The following is a 12,745-nucleotide window of genomic DNA, read 5'->3' on the forward strand; positions in this document are numbered from 1 at the left end:
CTGTCCGAATTGAATATCTGAGCATGAGGTGTCCCTTAAGTTTGATTCTGTCAGGATGCTTCTAGTTCTCAAACACTGGGGCAGTGGTTCTCAGCCAGAAATGCGTTTTCCCCTGAGGATACCTGTCAAAGTCTGAAGGGAAGCTGCCAAACACCTACAAGGAAAAAGGAAGCACCCCAAAATATTACTATCCTGCCACAAATGTCAACCACAAAAGGTAGAAACCCAAATAGACCAGCATTTCTCCAACTTCAATGTGCCTGTGAATCCACACAGATCCCACTACAAATGCAGAATCTGATAACACATCCTGAGTGGCCCAGAGAATCTGCATTTCTACAAGTTCCTAGGTGATATAGGTGGGACACTATCGTCTGTGGAACACTCTGATTAGCAAGGAGGCGGTCCTGTGTTAGAGATAGGTGTAGGTAATTTTAAGTCTTCTGCACTGAATATTGTCATTGCATGATGTGATTTTGAAGGAATACAGTATTTGCTCATTCATTAAGCTGCATAAATTCTGTGTTTATTGCTTTTGTAAGTGATCAAAATAATATACTTAGAGAAAAAGAGAAAAATACTTTGTAGTGGGCAGAATACAACACTCCAAATATGCCCACCTCCAAATCCCCAGTACCTTTAAAATATTTTTATAGCAAAGAAGGATTTAGGTGGCAAATTGAACAGGACTGCTAGTCAGCTGCCATTGAGATAAAAACATTAGTTGTGATTATCCACGTGAGCCTAAGGTAATCATGATGGTCCCCCAATTGTTAAGGAAGGAGACAAAAGAGTTGGTGTCAGAAAGACTTTGAAAATGCTACCCTGCTGGCCGTGAAGGTGGAGGAAGAGGTGGCCAGCCACAGAGACTGCAATAGATTCTCCCCTGAGCCTCCAGAAGGAACTCAACCCTGCAGACTTCTTGCTATTAGCCCTGAGACTCCTTCCAAGCCTCTGACTCCAGAAGTGTAAGAGCCTGTATGTGTTTGTTTCAAGCAGCTGGTGTGGGGATATTTTACAGCAGCAGTAGGAATCTCATATAAACATAGTCAATAAAATTATTTGAGACAACCAACTTTAAGCCTCTCAATTCACTCATTAGCTGCCCTTGGTTAAGGGCAATTTACAGTTTAACAACCCACAATACGAGGTAAGCGATGAACCATGGGGATCTACCCCCAAAATCAAGAGCACACTTTACACACTGTATGAGAGCCAATTTGACAATAAATTATATTTTAAAAACCCCACAATATGTAGAAAAAAAATTAAAACGATTTGGAGATATTCTGCCCAGTAGGTGGTAGAGTGAATTCCTGTGGGCATAAATGTGAGTGTGGTCTGACTATAATGTCTTTGAGGCAACAAGATAGGAAAGGAACTCATGATCAAAATTAGGGTCACCGACATCTTTTTTATCCATTCAGCAGCCAGTGGACATTTGGGTTCCTTCCATAGTTTGGCTATTGTTGATAGTGCTGCTATGAACATTGGGGTTCAGGTGCCCTTTAACGGATAAAGAAGATGTGATATATCCCTACAATAGAATATTAGTCAGCCATCAAAAAGAATGAGATCTTTTTGCAACGACGTGGATGGAAGTCGATGGTAGTATACTCAGTGAAATAAGTCAGTCAGAGAAAGACAAATGCCATGGTTTTGCTCATATGTGGAATTTAAGAAACAAAACAGATGAACACAGGGGAATGGAAGGAAAAATAAAATAAAAACAGAGAGAGGCAAACCTTAAGAGACTCTTAAATAAAGAGAACAAATTCAGGGATGCTGGAGAGGAGGTGTGTGTGTGGGGGGGGAATGGGCTAAATGGGTGAAGGGCATTAAGGAGGGCACTTGGGAAGAACACTGGGTGTCAAGGCAGGCGACGAATCACTTGGTTCTACGCCTAAAACCCATAGTAAACTGTATGTGAACTAACTTTAATTTAAATACATAAATTTAAAAACAGAAATTAAGTTCACCCATTGTAATTTAAAGTTTTGTGTCTTTATCTCTGCTTCTTTTTATTTTAGGCTGATTCAACCATTCGTTCTTTTCAGTACTATCCTCTCCAACTTTCAAGTCTTTCAACATAAAGATGAAATCATAAATCATCTGTGTGTGTACACATTATAAGAAAGAAAAATGTGTGCACACACACATACACACACATAAGACACAACCACTACACTTGAATGGTTTCCTTGGAGTAAAAAATGTATTTCCATGCATTTCATTCTTTCCTTACATTTCATTGGAAGATATGTTTAGCATCCACTCTGCCTTCAGAAATAAGGAAAGAGAGGCTTAGGGAGTTTAAAATTTTAAGAACACCTCACAAAGCAGTTAAAACTTAAATTATACACAAATGGAAACTTGCACTATGTGCTATGAATTTTCGTGTAGCTCGTTTAATTCATCAAACTGTACCCTTTAAATATGTGGTGTATTCTGTGTAATTATACTCTGGTAATTTAATTAAATGGGCACATATCTATGGTACAGGCTGAGGGTTGGATAGAGAGCATAGATAGATGACTCTCCTTACAGGTTTGGGAGATAGCCCTTCCACCAGGGAAGGAAAACCAATGTTACATACGGGTGTAGGAACACTGGGATTCAATGCAAAGAATTCACATGATAATTCATTTTATTTAGAAATAGAAGAATACCCTGCACATAGAAATGTAGTAATAAGACCACAAATTGGCTGAGACAGTAGAGCACTACAACCACACACAGCATCAGGGATGAGCCCTAGAAACACAACAGAGAGATTCGTACCAGACCACAGACGCATGAGGAGCCCAGCAGAGATTAGAAATGCTTCCCAGGGGGCGCCTGGGTGGCGCAGTCGGTTAAGCGTCCGACTTCAGCCAGGTCACGATCTCGCGGTCCGTGAGTTCGAGCCCCGCGTCAGGCTCTGGGCTGATGGCTCAGAGCCTGGAGCCTGTTTCCGATTCTGTGTCTCCCTCTCTCTGCCCCTCCCCCGTTCATGCTCTGTCTCTCTCTGTCCCAAAAATAAATAAACATTGAAAAAAAAAAAAATTTAAAAAAAAAAAAAAAAAAAAAAAAAAGAAATGCTTCCCAGAGCTCCTGGGTGGCTCAGTCCCTTAAACGTCTGACTTCGGCTCAGGTCATCATCTCACGGCTTGAGGGTTCAAGCCCTGCATCAGGCTCTGTGCTGACAGCTCACAGCCTGGAGCCTGCTTCAGATTCTGTGTCTCTGCCCCTCCCCCACTTGCGCTCTGTCTCTCTGTCTCTCAAAAATAAGTAAATGTTAAAAAGACAAAGAAAGAAATGTTTCCCAATATGATGCCATTTGATGCTAAATCTACCATCGATGAGGAGAACAAAAGCAAGAGAAATGTAGCTAAACATCAGTGTCCTTACAACTTGCAGCCCACTGACAAATCCCTGAGTCACCTCCAGGAACTCGAGGCTGTGTTAATGTTGATGTTTTACTAGACAAGAAAAGCAACCTTATCTTGACAAGAACCAAACCTCCATGGCCCCGTAAACCTCACTTTCAGCATAAAGGAATTCCTTAGAAACGTGCTATCTCTACTCCCCTCCTCCATAAACTTAAAAGTATATGATCAGCCATTCTTTACAATCCCAGTGTAGCTCTTTCTGCCCATGGGTCCTATCTCCAAGCTCTAATAAACACACCTTTTTGGATCATAAAATGTCTCAAGAATTCTTTCTTCACCATTGTGCTCGGCAACCCCACATCATTATGATATCCCATTTGATAAGAACAGCCTGTTTGTTATACAGCAACACCTGGCTGACATGATCACCCCAGCAAACAGACTTCAGGTGATCAGACATGTGCTGCTTTTTATTTGTGGCATATGGTCCGATAATTGAGGAGAATGGTTGTCATCCTTCTGTGGTTCAAGTCTATTTCCCATGACTTGATGAACAAGTGACTATATATGGGCTCCCCTCAGGGTAAGGGGGAGAGTTTGTAGGACATGCATGTTTGTGCAGAAGACCTGGGGACCCTGAACCACATGCCAGCAGGACATCCAGCTCTCCTATGAAGCATCCTCTGGTCATGCAGGTGGGAGAGATTTCAGAGCAGGACGGAGGCACGAAATAGATGGGGCTGATACTGTTCCTTTGCCAACCCTTAGCATTTGTGACAAAAATGAAGAAAAGCGAGTTATTTTATGTATAATACCAGGAAGTGTCATATTAACAGGTAGCACCGGAAGTTCTCAAGTAGAAACAGGAAGAAAATTCCATGATAAAGCATAGAAGACACTGAGCAATCCTTCACCTCAAAAACTAAGTCCCTTCAGCTGTGGACACAAATGTTCTATGCTTCAATAAGTAGATGCACAGGATCAACTGTTGAAAGAAAAGAAAAGAAAGAAAGAAAGAAAGAAAGAAAGAAAGAAAGAAAGAAAGAAAGAAAAGAAGGAAGGAAGGAAGGAAGGAAGAAAGAAAAAGAAAAGAAAGAAAGAAGAAAGAAACTTGTGTAATAAGAGATAGGGTTTTGAAATTTTGCCTCCTCATATTTATGGTCGTCCCAACACTAAGAATATATCCGGTTGATGAACTTATTTAAGTCTGTCTTTCCATATAGACTCCACTGGGAGATATATTATGCTGAACAAGTTTTGTCTTGGGCTATGGTAGGCTTCCTGGACACCGCGCTATTGAATAACAGAGAAAAAACAGGAGACCGATTAGGAAATACAGTAGCATGTTTTTTAGAGTAAGTGCCTGACATTAAGCTTTTGATTATAATGTAAATGCCTGAAATTAAGCTTTGCATTTCTGGGGCATCCATTTGAAAACAACCATGTTGAACAAACATATTGTCAGGTGTATGACACAATTACCAAATTAGCACTCGGATCGCCCCAGCCAGGAAGTTCCTTTTGACAAAGCCCTGGGTAACTGATATAACTGCCCTTGAGTGACCTTGCTTTTCCCCTTCAGCTGCTGAAATCTGCTCCTATAAAACTGTCCAGTAAGGTGTGAACCCGCAACCCCCTAGCCACTCTGGCCATGGTCCTCAATAAATCAGATCCCTCAGCGGTGCTCCCAGTGTCTGTCAATCTCTGTCTCCCTTTCTCAGACCTCTCCAAATGGCCTTTGGTCATCCCATGTGCCCTCCGGGATCTGTGAGTAACAGGCATTGCTTTTTTAGAGTTCTCTGATGGTGGTGCCGAGGTGTGTCTTCTGATCACAATAAGAACCCGAGGGCCAGTGAGTCACAGCATAAGCTCTGGGAATGTCCACAAGCACATGGGCACGGGTGAGTGCTGGGGCTTTCCTAGCCAGAGCATTGTGGTGTCAATAGCCAGAGGCTTAAAGGGAACACTGTTAGAGTCCACGTCATCAGTAGGAATGCTTAGGTTGTGATGTAAAAGATTGACAGACACAAGGTGAAAACTTTGGTTTGTATGTTCATCTGCAATAAAATTATGGAGAGGGCTTGTAAGGGTTAAATTGTAGTGTAGGGCTAATGCTTAGCTTGAAAAATAACAGCTCTGTTCTGACACTGAAGGTCAAAAGATAACAGCCTTGCTTTTACTCTTGTAAATTAGGCTTTACCAATGAAGGAAACAAAAGTTCAAAGAAAAGAGCATCAAAGGCAAGGTCAAGGAGATCCACTGGTTGCAACTTTGAGGCAGAAAGTCTAAAATAAACACCTCATTAGGCCACTGTTTCTAACTCATCTGGGAACTGTTTCTCTGTTCTGTTCCCAGGTAATGATAAAACGATGTGATCAGCTTTAAAAACTCTGTACCCCGGCTGTTCGAGGCCGCACTCTTATCAAGAGTGTTGGTCCCGATCGGTCGGCCTTGCCTCTCATTGTAATAAACTTTGTTGTGACTGTCACTGGTGCCCGTGGCATTCTGTTTCAGGAGTCACGTGGATGCAACATTTGGTGCATTGGCCAGGAAAGTTAAAGGTCTGAAACAAGGCCCTTTCTGCGGACTGCTCTGCCGACCCCTGGAGGAAGCTCGGGATTGGGAGAGATAAGGAATTCTTGGGGCGCGTCATTTGAATGACTCAGGAGGGTCTGCTGGACGCGGCTATAGACCCAGAGTCAGGGATCCTACCGGGACGCCGGTGGACCCCATTCGGTTTGGTTTTTGTCAAGAAGGATCCTATTTGCAGGTGGCTGCCACGGCCTACTGGCCTAGAGATCTCAAACTTGTGTTTCCTTCGTGTCTTAATTGTCTTCTTCCTGTTGACTGTGCGTCCTTGTCAGTTCTGCCTATCTTTGTCATGGGTCAAAATCAGAGTACCCCCACCCCTCTGAGTCTCATACTAACCCATTTCCAGGACTACAGGAGAGCTGCCTCAGTTTTTGGCCTCCACGTTAAGAAGCCAGTCCTTCGAACTCTCTGCGAGGTGGAATGGGCCAGCTTTCAGGTGGAATGGCCTCCATAGGGGACCTTTGACCTTACTTTGGTATATAAGGTTCATGATATTGTCTTTTCTAGGCACGAAGACCAAATCCCATATATTGGGGCATGGAGGACCCTCATCGAAAACCCTCCAGATTGGCTAAAACTTCTCCTTCCCCTTCCCCCTTGCCTCCCTAAAGTACAGGCTTTATCACTCAAAGGCAGCCCATCTGGAGCTCAAAATAAGAATCTTGACGGGACTAAGCGGCTGCCCCCTCTATCACCTGCACCAGAGGAAGAAGAAACTTGCCGCCCGCCGCCCTATAGTTCTCGCTCAAAGAATACAAGTCAAGATGCTTCAGATCAGGAGGCAAGCCCGAGTCGGGACACTCCCCTGAGCCCATCTCATACCCGGTCAGGGACTCCCTTCCATCCCCCTCCCACTGCCCTACCCCTTCGTCCAGGGCCACCCCTGCAGGGTGAAGTCTGACCCTTTATGACTTATGTACCCTTCTCCACTAGCGACCTTTATAATTGGAAGCTTCAAAACCCCTCATTCTCAGAGAGACCCCAAACCTTAATTTCTCTTCTTGAGACTATATTTGTGACCCATCAGCCAACCTGGGATGACTGCCAGCAGCTCTTGCGGGTTCTCTTCACCACTGAAGAGCGAGATAAGATCCGTCTTGAGGCCCAGAACTTAGTGATGGGGCCAAATGGGCAACCCACCGAGGATCCCACTGTACTCGAGGAAGTTTTTCCTTCCTCGCATCCTGAGAATTGGGACCCAAACACTCCTCGCAGTAGGCGATCATTGACCCTATTTCGCCAGACTCTACTGGGAGGTCTCCGAGCGGCCGCCCGCCGGCCCACAAATGTGTCTAAGGTAACAGAAGTAATTCAGGGCACTGAGGAAAGCCCCTCGGCCTTCTTAGAAAGGCTCATGGAGGCATACCGCACCTTTACCCCTACTGACCCTGAGGCACCTGAAAATAGAAGGGCATTAAATCTGGCTTTTGTCTCACAGGCAGCCCCAGACATTTGGAAAAAGTTACAAAAACTAGATGGGTTTGAAGGAATAAACTTATCTGAGTTAGTTGAAATAGCCCCAAAAGTTTTCAACAATAGGGATTCTCAGGAAGAAAGACAGACAAAAAAAATTAACTAGGGTGGTGGCGGCCGTCCTGGATGCCCGTGAGGGAAGAGGACCCAGAACGCCCAAAGAATTCTGGTCTGGACATTCATCCCACTGTACCCAACCCTTCTACTCTCCTTAGTTTGCTTCCCCCTTCTCAAGCGTATTATGCAGTTCTGGACTTAAAAGATGCCTTCTTTGCCTTCCCACTGGCGCCACAAAGCCAGCCACTATTTGCATTTGAATGGACTGATCCTGAAGAGGGAAAAGCCTGACAGCTCACCTGGATGCAACTCCCCCAGGGATTTAAAAATCCTCCTACTCTTTTTAATGAAGCCCTGCACCAAGATTTAGAGCCATTTCGAACCTCCAACCCACAGGTAACTCTATTGCAATATGTTGATGATATCTTGTTGGCGGCCCCTTCTCATTTGAAATGTCTGAGTGCCACCAAAGGACTCTTGAGTCTTCTACAAAAACTGGGGTAGAGTGTCAGCCAGAAAAGTGCAGATCTGTCGTACTGCAGTGACCTATTTGGGTGACAACCTTAAAAAAGGTAAGCGCTATCTTGGTGAACAAAGAATTCGGGCTATACTCGATATTCCTCAGCCTAGAACTCTCAAACAAGTCCGCGAGTTCCTTAGGGGCAGCAGGCTACTGCAGGCTACGGATACCTGGCTTTGCTGAACTGGCGGCTCCTTTATACGCCACTCTCAAAGGGTCTCCAGAATCCTTCACATGGGAAGAGACTCAAACTAAAGCCTTCCAAGCCTTACGAGATGCTCTCATGACCCCACCGGCCTTGGCTTTGCCAGAACCCACCAAGCCATTCCATTTGTTTGTAGCCGAAAAAGGGGGGGTAGCCAAGGGAGTTCTGACTCAGCGCCTAGGACCTTGGCGCCGACCGGTGGCTTATTTATCCAAAGGGCTGGACCCAGTTGCTTCCGGGTGGCCCCCATGCATTCGACAAATCGCCGCCACCGCGCTTCTAGTTAAGATGCAGACAAACTAACCTTGGGGCAAGCATTGTCTGTCACGGGGCCCCATGAAGTGGAAACTTTACTGCGGGCTCCCCCAGAGCGATGGCTGTCAAATGCTCAGATTACCCAATATCAAGCATTGCTACTCGACCAGCCCCGAGTACGTTTTTGTGCCCCCACAACCTTAAACCCAGCCACTTTGCTGCCCGAAGGACAGAATCCCCCTCTGCACTCTTGCCCAGAAACCTTGGCAATGATCTCGTCCCTCCGCTCTGATCTTAGGGACGTTCCTTTACATGACGCTGATATCAGCATGTTTTCAGACGGCAGTAGTTTTGTGTTTCAAGGGCAAAGGCGTGCCAGTGCTGCGGTGACGACAGACCATGAAATTTGATGGCAACAGACCCTTCTCCCAGGAACTTCAGCCCAACGTGCAGAGCTCATCGCATTAACAAAAGCCCTAAAACTCGGAAGAAACAAGTCAGTTAACATTTATACGGACAGCCGCTGTACTTTTGCAACTACGCATGTACACGGATCCCTTTATCAAGAGCGCGGTCTCCTCACAGCAGAAGGCAAGGCTATCAAAAATAAAGCTGAAATTTTAGATCTTCTAGCAGCCATCTGGGAACCTGCACGGCTGGCAATCATTCACTGCCCAGGACATCAAAAAGGCAACTCCCTACAGGCAATCGGAAACCGCCTGGCTGATGCAGCAGCCCGAGAAGCTGCCCTAACTAAAAGTGAAAGTGCCTTGGAGCTACCGATCTTGACAGAGCCCCTGCTTCCACTGGAGTCTAATTACACTCCTAAAGATTTGGAGTGGATTTCCAGAAAAGGGGGGAAGTAAGATGCCAGGACAAAAGTGGTTTCAGGATCCTGAAGGTAAGATACTCTTACCCGCGGCACTCGGGCGGCGCATGGTGGGTCAGCTCCACCAAGGGACTCATCTGGGAAAAACGAGGATGGCGGAATTAGTGCGGAGAAAGTTCAGGGCGCAAGGGCTGGGAAAAGAGATGGAAGAGGTGGTTGAAAGATGTGTAAGTTGCGCCCAAGTAAATCAGGGTGCAAACAGGAAGGTTTCAGAAGCTAAAAGAGATAGAGGAATTGAGCCAGACCGCTTTCGGGAAGTAGATTTTACTGAGATTAAACCAGGGAAATACGGATATAAATGCTTGCTTGTTTTTGTAGACACCTTCTCCGGGTGTGTCGAGGCGTTCCCCACTAAATCAGAAACGGCTCAGGCGACAGTTAAGAAATTATTAAATGAAATAATTCTTAGATTCGGGCTGCCTCTGAGCATAGGATCAGACAATGGCCCGGCCTTCACGGCGCAGGTGTCCCCGGGTCTAGCCCGGGCATCGGGAATAGATTGGAAATTACATTGTACATATAGACCCCTGAGCTCAGGTCAAGTAGAAAGGATGAATCGGACCCTAAAAGAGACCTTAACCAAATTGTCCCTTGAGACAGGAGAAAATTGGGTTGATGTCCTGACTTTTGCCCTTTTGCGAGCGCGTTGTACTCCATTTGTCAAGGGATTTTCCCCTTATGAAACTTTATTCGGCAGACATCCACCTATCCTGCTGAGGCTAGGAGACAACGTAATGGAACAGTTGGAACGGGACCATTTGCTGGCTTCGCTCATGGCCCTGCAACATGTACAAAAGGAAATAACCAGGGCCTTGAGAGAAGCCTTTGCTCATCCTCCTGTTCTTCCCCACCCCCTTTCAACCAGGAGACTTAGTCTGGGTCAAAAGGCACGAGCCTAAAACCCTGGAGCCGCGCTGGAAAGGACCACACACCGTGATTCTGACTACACCCGTGGCCGTGAAGATAGACGGTGTCCGAACCTGGATTCATCACTCTCAGGTCAAGAAAAACTGCGTGAAGGCTGTTACAGAACCAGATAACAAACAGCAAAGGAAGGTTCAAAGGCCCCAGAGGATCCTTTAAAACTAAGACTGATGCGGGCATAATAATAATTTTCTGGGTTTGTATGGTGTTAAGTGTGGGGGACTGTATGAAATTGCATCCCCTATCTTTTTGTCCATACCAATGGGAACTCAGGGACACTGTCACGGGGAAGGTGATAGCATCTAATACCTCTTCCACTGTGCCTTGTTTTTTTTGTTTGATTTATGCGACTTGGTGGGGGACTCATGGGGGAGTTAGTTACTAATTATAAACAGCCAACGGGCTCCACTCCTCCCATCCCCGAAAACCCCTATGTGGTTACCTATGGATATGGACACAGGGATCAAGAACAAAAATGGGCTAACCTACCAGGGTTATACAGTTGCCCTGCAAATAGAAAGGTTGAATGTGAAGGAAAAGGCCAATACCATTGTGCAAAACGGGGTTGTGAAACGCTGGCTCCCTGGCTGGCAGGACAGGGCCATGACTGCTTAATCACCCGCCTTAGAACTCCAGATCCCAAACGTAAGACTCAAGGAAAATGTAACCCAACAAAAATGTTTTAAAAAGGTTTCTAGTTCCAGTAATCTTTCCTCTTCCTGGGACACTAGACACACTTGGGGGGGGGGGGTCTCAGAATGTATGCTCCAGGAGATGACAAGGGCATTTCCTTTACTATACAAAGGGTTAAAAGAAAAACTCCACCCAATCCGGTAGGGCCAAACAAGGACATGATTTTACACCCCCCGCTCTTTCTGACTGTCCCTTCCCAACCTACCCAACGATCAGGTGCCCTCACAAAGTCAGAATTACCAACAGGTCATATCCAGAACCCTTTCTCCCATGAGACGCATTGGCTAGATGTAGTAGATTCTATGTATGCTTGGCTACATTCATCTCACACCAAGATTGTACAAGATTGTTGGCTGTGTTTAAACCCTAAACCCCCGTATTATGTGAGAGTGGCTACAAATGCCAGCATTGGACAAGACATAGAAAAGCATGTCATAAAATTGCTAAATCCAAGCATGACATTATGCCCTTGGGGTTCACGACCAATTTTAACCCTAGGAGACCTCCAAGGGCAGGGTTGGTGCATAGTGTCCCAAGAATATAATTGGCATAACTCCCTTTACAAAAACTCTTGTGCTGAAGTGTATATTCCAAGTAGATCAGATACTGATAGCCCCCAAAAATGTAGCATACCAAGCCCTTACTGGAGACTGGTTTGCTTGCTCATCAGGAATTACCTCCTGCATTGCAGCCACATACATTGGGGTTGGCACCCGAGAGATTTGTATCCTAGTTCATATTCTCCCACAAATATACCTATACAGCGGAGAAGCAGGGAAAGAACACTTACGTCTATTCGAAGGACATTCCAGGGTAAAAAGGGCAGCACCAGTCCTCATTCCACTCCTAGTGGGACTGGGAATTGCGGGATCCACAGCTATTGGAACTGCTGGACTCATTGTGGGGGACCGAAATTACAAAACTGTAAGCAAGCAAGTGGACCGAGACCTAGGCTACTTGGAAACTTCAATTTCTCAGCTGGAACACCAAGTAGACTCTTTAGCCGAGGTTGTATTACAAAACAGAAGAGGACTTGATTTAGTCTTCATGAAGGAAGGGGGCCTCTGCGTGACCCTCGGAGAAACGTGCTGTGTTTATGCGAACAATTCCGGAGTAATCTGAGACACTCTCAGTTTGGTCAGGGATAATCTTAGGACCAGGGAACGTGCCAGGGAGGCCAGCAATAATTGGTATCAGAGTTTACTCTCTTGGTCCCCCTGGCTCACATCACTGCTCACCACCATAGCTGGGCCACTGCTATTGTTACTTCTTGGGTTAACCATTGGCCCATGCATAATCAATTGGTTAGTCAAGAGGCGAGTTGGTGAAATAAAAATTATGATGATTAGGTCCCACGATGTCCCCTTAGTTCCTAATGATGAATCAAGGGATTGATTCACTGGCAAGAAAAGGGGGAAATATAAGGGCTAAATTGTAGTGTAGGGCTAACATGTAGCTTTAAAAATAACAGCTTTGTTCTGACATCGAAGGTCAAGAGAAAACAGCCTTACTTTACTCTTGTAAATCACGTTTCATACTCTTGTAAATCAGGTTTACCCATGAAGGAAAACAAAAACTCAAAGAAAGCATCAGAGGCAAGGTCAAGGAGATCCACTGGTTGCAACTTAGTGGCAGAAAGTCTAAAATAATCACCTCATTTGGCAACTGTTTCTAACTCATCTGGCAACTGTTTCTAACTCATCTGGGAACTGTTTCTAACTCATCTGGGAACTGTTTCTCTGTTCTGTTCTCAGGTAATGATAAAA

This window comes from Lynx canadensis, chromosome A2, assembly GCF_007474595.2.
Source record: "Lynx canadensis isolate LIC74 chromosome A2, mLynCan4.pri.v2, whole genome shotgun sequence".
Taxonomy (NCBI): domain Eukaryota; kingdom Metazoa; phylum Chordata; class Mammalia; order Carnivora; family Felidae; genus Lynx; species Lynx canadensis.